Source organism: Mchenga conophoros, linkage group LG19 (assembly GCF_057382185.1).
Source record: "Mchenga conophoros isolate Kocher_MC1m ecotype Shallow Benthic linkage group LG19, M_conophoros_male_GT1.1, whole genome shotgun sequence".
NCBI classification, from domain to species: Eukaryota; Metazoa; Chordata; class Actinopteri; order Cichliformes; family Cichlidae; genus Mchenga; species Mchenga conophoros.
This window is the reverse complement of record NC_140544.1, coordinates 31,757,401-31,764,934: the sequence shown is the minus strand read 5'-3', so window position 1 is coordinate 31,764,934 and position 7,534 is coordinate 31,757,401. Positions and strand designations below refer to the sequence as shown.

The following is a 7,534-nucleotide window of genomic DNA, read 5'->3' as shown; positions in this document are numbered from 1 at the left end:
TGGTGGGGGAGATTGTCACATCTTGCAGGAGCTTTCCTCTCCTCAGGGGCTCTCTCTGCAGGAGGGGGAGATACAGGAGAGGTGGAGGAAGATCTCAGCCTGGGCGTCTATTGTCTCATGTAGTCTGGAAGATGAGTGGATGGGGGGGTGGGTGCAGTTTTCTCTGTGGTGGGGTTGGGTGGACTGTCCCAGGCTCTGTGGGGCCGGGGGGCGCTGCTGCACTGGGCCCCGGTCTGGATGGGCCTGGGCCCCCTTTCCCTGGCGGGTCGCGGAGTATGGGGGTGCCTACTGGGGTCAGCGGGGGAGCTGGCCCCAGGGAGGGGTCACTTGCCCCTCCCTTCCTTCCCTCCCCATCTCCAGCTGCCTCCCTCTTCCTGCTCCACCACAACCACCCACACATGCAGGGCCTTGGAGTAGGGGTATGTCACCAGGGTGCAGGGGAAGCCCCCCCCCCCCCTCTGTCCCCTTCTGGCTGCCTCTGCCTCAATTTTATCCCACAACTTAGACATTCACATTACTCACACTCTCATTACACATACATATAGGATCTTGGGGGTGGGCACGATACACGGACTCCAAAGTACCATCAGGGTGTACACCTCACCCCTGGTGTCGTTGCCCACCTCTCAATTTTAAATACACGTAGACATTGAGGGCTAGCAGGAGGGACCATGCGCTTACCTGCTGCTCTCTGGCAGGTAGCTCCATGCCCTCCTGGGTTTTAAATGCACCTTAGAACACACATGCATCAACACTACAATGAGCGGGTGGAGGGAGGTTTGGAGTCTTCTCTCACCCCCATTTTCTGCGGCTGGTCTGGAAAATGGGGCCTCCCTGCTGCTGCCGAGTCGGGGCGGTCTGCCTCTCCCCAACCCAGGGAAAAGGGTAACACCACCTGGGTCTGGGTGCAGTCCCCCCCCCCAGCAGTCCCCCAGCAGGGGGACTGGGTGTTCAAAGTTAAATTGGGCACATAGAACCAGGCTGAATAATAACATCCTGCATTCATCAAGAATCTTATATGGAATTGCATCGTACTATATTACTGTCATCAGGTGGGGAAAATGTTGAGGGGCTGCTGCTGCTCAGATTGTAGGGTAGTCACATTTATACCTTCTCCAGAATACTGTATGTACTGTGGCCACAAGTTTGTATCTATCGTGGTGGGGATCCAGAATCCTTCACTTATTATTTATTCCTAGTGCTATAATAATAAAGTAATAAGAACAAAACAATAAAGTAATAAATAATAAATACAAAGTTAATAAAAGGACAGAGAATGTTTTGTTGCGTTGTTGTACAGTGCACACACAGCACGCTCATTTGTTTTAGTTCGTCGCTCTTTGCAAACATGTTCCTGGCTCGTAACCAGCCTGCTCTGCCGTCAAGGGTGAGCATTGGTTAATGGTCATCCTGTGACTGATGCAAGCCAAATCATTTCATTTAGCCAAGTGTTATGTGCCAAGAGATGTGGCTTTGCTTTTGGTGTTCTTTTTATCTTTCAGGTGTCAAGCCTCCACCTGTTGGCCAGTTCGAAGTTGATTGGCATGTGTTTATTGGCTGGTCTGGGCACAGTTGGCCAATCACTCTCCGAGGATTACTACAAATGAGCAGCTCCCTGGCCAGCTGGTGGCTGCTGGCTTCTGCTTTATGACAAACATTTGCGAACAGGCTTCTTTGTATTGTGTGTGGTGGGAGGCTGGACAGGTAAGCTGGGGTACCCTATACACTGGTTGCAGGTTTTAATCTGTTAGTCACACTAGGTTATGCGGTTGATGCCACTCTTGTATGTTTTCACTGACCTTTTGTCGAGTAGCTAGGTAGGCCTTTTGTTTTGCATTTTTTGTTTGAGTTAGGCCCTGGAAGCTATCGACCTCTTTTTGTTTTATTAATTTCTTTGATTTGGATCAACCGCCCAGTCCTCCTCCCCCACCTCTTTTCTGTTAAGTTTGACTATCAAGGCAAGCAACCAATAAATCCGGCCTGATTCTTAACTGTTCTGTGGTCTTCCTCCTTCATTGATTGTGGTTGTCCAGTGTTGCTGTCTCCTTCCTACCTTTGCCTCCACCATGGTGGGGGGGGGCGTAACACAAATGAAAGGATACGAAATTTGAAGAGACCAGCACTGAGTGTTTTTATGTTGTGAAGTTTTTTTTTATTTTATTTTGTAAAAGATAGGAGGTAAATCCAGGTGAGTCAGATTCCTTTTGTTTGGCTTTCAATGAGACAAAGTTATTGTGTTGCCATTCTCTTATAACTCCCAGTTAACATAAATGGTCACCAAAAAAATAACAATAGGTACAAAGACATCATACCTTTTTTAGAAGCAGCTGACAGCCACCTTCTTGAAATGCTTTGAGACGCACTGTAAACATTAACATGTTGCTAGTCTGTAAAGAATTCTTAAGATATGAGCAATAAATGATCGAAACTGTGAATGTGTTTGAATGGCCTTTGGACTCGGAGGAGGAAACTGGTCCTCTTCTTTCCTGCACAACATCTTCCAACCACTTCTTTTGCGTTTGATTTTGTGGTCATTGTCATGGTCCTGGGTCGGTGACCCAGCGCTTTTAGTTTGTTATCATTTTCTAGATGATTGTTTAAGTTCTGTGTTATATTCGGTCTGCGTCTGTATCTGTCTGTCTATGGTGTCACCCCATCTGTTTGTGAATCTGTCTGTTTAGTTCAATGTCTTGTCTGGTTCCATGTGTCTGAGTTTCCTGTTTTATTGTGAAGGTCCGTGTCGTATGTGAGTGTGATCAGGTTACGTTTCCCCTGTCCCGTCAGCCCAGATTCCTCCCAGCTGTGTTGCCCTCCTGTCTCTCATCCCCTGATTACTGGTGTGTGTATTTAAGCCCTGTATGTTCTCCTGCCTGTTGCCGGTTCGTCTGTATTACTCAGTGTCAGTCTGTGTATCCACCGTGTCTTCTCCCTGCTGTTCATCGTCATCCTCCTCTGCTCGTTTTCATTCAGGTTTGTGCTCTGTAGTTTAGTTGTTTCCCAGTTTAGTTTAGTTCGAGCCCCGTTTGCTGTTTGTCCACATTCTTTTTGTGTTCAATAAATCACCTTCACTTCTCTACGACTGCCTGCGATTGGATCCTCATTTATTCCACACGGCTCGCCTCGGCAGCCGTGACAGTAATTTTCTTTTCTGACATTGGACGGCATTCAAGGAGGGAAACCAGGCTTTTTGTGACTGTAGCTTCCCTTTTTACTTTTTGCCATCCCTTGTTTGATGTTAATGCTGTTTTTATGTTTTTATGGTTTTTTTTTTTTTTTTTTTTTTTTTATATAGTTTGTAAATAAATAATCCAAATTCTTGAGTCTTACTGTATTTTAGAATGCTTTTCTGAGGGTTGTAGTCACATACACATGAATTTTACTTGGATATTACTAGAATATATTACTATAATAAATTTACAGTTACTGTCAAATTTTCACACAGTCATGGTCATTTTAAGGTTGTAATGATTGACTGCAACAATGAAATGACTGTAAATAGTAAATAGTCATTGTGTGACTGTAATATTTAGTCAGTTAAATCTTTTAATAAGTTAAATCTTGCTTCTGAAGGTTCGACAATGCCTTTTAACTTGGTCAAGGCTTGTTAACATCTTGTTAGTGATTATCAAAAGCACTTAATTAAGAATAAGATAGTCAAAGGAGCTCAGTGACGATTTGAGAAGAACTGCTGCTTTACACAAATTGGGACTCTTGGAGCCATTTCTAAACAACTACATATTCCAAAATAATCAGTTCAAACATGCTGGAACTGGTGTGTGTGTGTGTGTGTGTGTGTGTGTGTGGGGGGGGGAGAAGAGTGAGCTCACAGAGAGAAAGCAACAGTTCCTGTCTGGTATTTACAATAATTATACACAACTTGGTGCACACCTTTTATCTGTATGCATCCATACAAAACTAGATCTGATGTCTTGCATCGTGCAAGCTGGCTGGCTGGTGTGTTACGAGACAAAAGAATGTCACCTGATATGTTTCATGATAGGTGAGAAAGAGTTTTGCAGGTTGCAGCCAAAACTTTTACAGATTTAAATGAGTTATTTATTTTCTGGGACATAGCTGCATCTGATACTTTGTTAAAAAAATCAATCTCATAGCTTTTCAATGCCATACAGAAACACATCAGAGCTGCGTACTTAAACGGAGTGAAGTTCGACTCATGCTACGTCTTGGTATGTCTGCTCGATGTGAACAGGCACAAACTTGAATCACTTACATCAGCTCTAAAGGTGCAGTCTTTAAAGTATTGTTTAAAACAATAAATGAATGTCTGTAAAAAAAATTGTGTAAATGTCTGTAAATCGATCGTGGCTCAAGAGTTGGGAGTTTGCCTTGTAATCGGAAGGTTGCCGGTTCGAGCCCCGGCTCGGACAGTCTCGGTCGTTGTGTCCTTGGGCAAGACACTTCACCCGTTGCCTACTGGTGGTGGTCAGAGGGCCCGGTGGCGCCAGTGTCCGGCAGCCTCGCCTCTGTCACTGCGCCCCAGGGTGGCTGTGGCTACAATGTAGCTGCCATCAGCAGTGTGTGAATGTGTGTGTGAATGGGTGGATGACTGGATATGTAAAGCGCTTTGGGGTCCTTAGGGACCAGTAAAGCGCTATATAAATACAGGCCATTTACCAAATAAAAATGGAATATATGATAATAATAACAACAATAATAATTCAAAGAGTCTAGTTTTCGAAAATAGATATTTTTTCCTGTTTCCTTTGTTTTTCTAATCTTTCAAAAGAAAATAAATGTATTGCATTGAGATTTTCTGAATTTGGAAGCCAGTGTAATGGTGCCTAACGCTGTTTGGAGAGCCCCATTGTGAATGTTTGCCTAGACCCCAAACAGATGATCAAATCCTCACTGAACTGGGGTGTATATATCAAAATCTTGTAATCTTGTGTGTGTAAGATGTAAACATGTTGCCCAATAAGAATCGCCATAAGGAAGCTGGAAGAAGGAGGCCTCCATGAAGCAGCAAGAGGTAAAAAGAAGTCGTCCCATATAGAGAAACTTCCAAAACTGGTCTTAAGATTGTTTTTATATTTAATACTGCCATAACAATTTATGTTTGTCTTAAAGCATGTTGGCATTGATGCCCATTTATATTGATTATCCCATTTTTTAATATCTGCGGAAGCTATGCAGAACTCCTTCACTTAAGGCACTTTGTATTTCTTAGTCATGTCATTTTAGTCATCAGCAAATGGTTAATGGTTATTGTAAAAGCTTTTATGTTTTGAATAAATGTTCTGCTGTGGGCTCTGCTAGAAACTCATGTTTAAATGAACAAATTACACATTGTTTTTTATTTTAGTTTATTAAAGACATTTTTATCTCTTAAAAATGACCACAGAATAATGATTCATTATTTATTAGGGAGGTGGTGCTTTTCCTTTCCCTTGTTCTTGGCCTTTTCCATGTCCGTGTTCTTGGCCTTTTCCTTTCCCTTGTTCTTGGCCTTTTCCATGTCCGTGTTCTTGGCCTTTTCCTTTCCCTTGTTCTTGGCCTTTTCCTTTCCCTTGTTCTTGGCCTTTTCCCTGTTAACAACCATGAGAAAAAAAATGAAAATGCTTCTTGAAACTCACTTTGCAGCAACCTCAAAATTGTTTGCCGTGGTTGGATACCAAGCTTGTTTTTTATGGGAATCGGTGATCTCTTGTGAATTGGCACGCCCCACCAATCTCACCCTCACAAATTATGGTATGTGCCAAATGTGAGGTCACAACTGCTTCCGTGATTTGTTTTGGCATTTTGTGCCTTTGAGATTTTATGCACAGCATGGCCAGCACAGATGTGTTGAAGACGGAGTGCCCATTTCTGCTAGTTTTTACTGCTATTTAAATTGTATCTAAGTAAGGGGGTTCAGGGCTACAGAGAGAAATGTGACAACAACTTGCAAAGATACTCAGACAAAAGCAGTTTTGTCTGAGCAGTGACACTCAAACTCCTCTGCAGCATTTAATGCGTGAAATGGAAACCTAGCCCTGGCAACAAAACTAAACTTAACAGATTTATTTTGTGTGACTTGTGAAATATTTTATATAGAAACCAAAAAGATTCAAATGAGAAGAATCGACTTACTTTGTAAGAGAAAATTTGAATTTACCATTTCAGAGGGAATAAAGTAATTAAAAAAAGGCATCCCAACCATAGGAAGAGAAAATGTCAAAATAGCATCAACCAGTAAAGCAAAACAGCAGAAAGTACACAAGTGAAAGTTTTCTTTCACAATCTGATCCTTTTCCCAGAGCTTGCTTTTTAGAGAGGAAGATTGCTTCGTTAGAACAAGTTTGTTATGCTGTTTGTCACAGGTGTGAAACAATGGAAGCCAAATTAATTCACTCACCTGGGCTTTGGCTGTATTTGGAAAAACAAAAAAAATCAAAATTGGTAACTTAAAAAATAGTAGACATAATAACAGAAATACTAGACATAATATAAGAAGCAGAAGACTTAATATAAAGCAAATGCGTTAAATAATTTTGCAGAACGACAGTATAGACAATGCTGCCTCTCAGAGAGCTGACGTTATGTTAAATAAAGAGCACACTGTTCTTAAATCAAACACTGAAATGATTTTGAACAAGAATTCAACATATAGCTGCATTTGCACATCTGTCTAATTGCAGAGTAGAAAAGTGCAAATAAAACAAATGAGCTGTGCACAAGTGCAGTGAACATACATGCAGCAGTAGCACATAGTTTTTCAGCCTAATTACTACATGTCAGTGATCTCGATATAAACAGATATCTGAATCAGAGACTTACGGTCACTCATTTTGTCTTGTTTACAAGTGCAGTGAAACGTTCTCACCTGGAAAAGACAAAAGTAGAAGAAAATTAAGTGTTAAACTTTTACTGCAATCAATCATCACAAGCAATCAACAATGCCAGTTACATACCCGATGCAGTAAGCAGAGTAATTTGTGTCTGACGTCTGTTTTCACAGCTGTATTTATAGGGCAGAGTTTGAGATGAAGAATGAGGATGTTTTAGTGTGGGGCAGGGTGTAACCTGAAAATTACAGGTCAGCTTTTGTTCTGCTCCAAAACACCAAACCTGTCGGATACAACCACCGTCTCTGCACCAAATGTGCTGCAGAGAAAACAACTCCAAATCCAGTTCAAACTTTTTTATTAGAATACTTACATGGTAGTTTTCTTAATATTATGGTGTTGTTTTTATCTGCAAATGGTCAGTATAGATAGCATTTATTTCTATTTCTGCTTTGTAAAAGGCACAACTTTTAAGTAAAATGTCATTTTCTTAGACTTAGAGCAAGACCTTAGTCCTAAAGACTAACTAAAGGGCCTCACAAAGACAGCAAAACAAAAATTGTGGTGTGTGTGCAGTTGTTTGAAAAAGCCTCGGGCCAGCCTTCATTTCTTATAATTTGCTTTCAAGAAGCCAGACGTTCTTGGAAGCGGTCTTGAGCAATAGTGATCCAGGGTTTCTGACTCTGTCTTTTTCTTTTTCTTCTTTTTTTAATTTTGAAGATTAGCTTATTTTTCCTCTAATTTTCAGA

The 7,534-nt window shown here is 41.6% G+C and overlaps 1 long non-coding RNA gene across 3 annotated transcripts; it reads right to left on the bottom strand.

Annotated features, from left to right (window-relative positions):
• Positions 1–5,307: 5,307 nt before the first annotated feature.
• On the bottom strand, positions 5,308–7,311 carry LOC146552681 (uncharacterized). Of its 3 annotated transcripts, none has more exons than XR_014890017.1 (3): positions 7,159–7,311; positions 6,912–7,023; positions 5,308–6,823 (listed from the first exon to the last, which is right to left on the bottom strand). It is a non-coding gene; the product is annotated as an uncharacterized LOC146552681 (long non-coding RNA). The 3 variants fall into 3 exon arrangements; XR_014890018.1 differs by having other exon boundaries at positions 6,912–6,958; XR_014890016.1 differs by lacking the exon at positions 7,159–7,311 and having other exon boundaries at positions 6,912–7,125.
• Positions 7,312–7,534: the final 223 nt, after the last annotated feature.